Genomic DNA, 825 nt, shown 5'->3' on the forward strand with positions numbered 1-825 from the left:
TGAGGAAGAAGCTTTGCTATCAGACGTCTGCAAACATACAAACTATGACTTTCTTATGATACAAGAGATCCACAGAGGCCCCTATGATCGGAGGCAAAAGGTAAATGGCATGAAACTAATTACTGAAAGACCAAAAGCTCTGTACGGAAATGCAATATTTGCCAAACTGGATCTTCTTATCCTATCCATGGACCTAACAGCAGAAGATATACACTGAAGCGCCAAAGAAACTGGTATGGGCATGCATATTCAAATACAGAGATATGTGAACTGGAAGAACACGGCGCTGCAATCGGCAACATTTACGTAAGATAAGTGTCTAGTGCAGTTGTTAGATTGATTACTGCTGCTACAATGGCAGATTACTAAGATTTAAGTGAGTTTGAAAGTGGTGTTACAATCGGCGAACGAGCGATGGGCTCACACCACATCCGAGGCAGGGATTTTCCCGGACGACAATTTCACAAGTGTACCATGAATATCAGGAATCCGGTAAAACATCAAATCTCCGACATCACTGCGCGGAAAAAGATCCCCCAAGAACGTGACCAACGACTGAAGAGAATCGTTCAAAGTGACAGAACTGCAACCCTTTCGCAAATTGCTGCAGATTTCAATGCTGGGCCATCAACAAGTGTCAGCGTGTGAACCATTCAATGAAACATCATTGATATCGGCTTTTGGAGCCGAAGGCCCACTTTTGTACCCTTGATGACTGCACGACACAAAGCTTTGCACCTTGACTGGGCCTGTTAGCACCAACATTGGACTGTTGATGACTGGAAACATGTTGCCTGTTTGTACGAGTCTCGTTTCAAATTGTAT

The sequence above is a fragment of the Schistocerca piceifrons genome, chromosome X (genome assembly GCF_021461385.2).
Source record: "Schistocerca piceifrons isolate TAMUIC-IGC-003096 chromosome X, iqSchPice1.1, whole genome shotgun sequence".
In the NCBI taxonomy this organism is placed as follows: Eukaryota; Metazoa; Arthropoda; class Insecta; order Orthoptera; family Acrididae; genus Schistocerca; species Schistocerca piceifrons.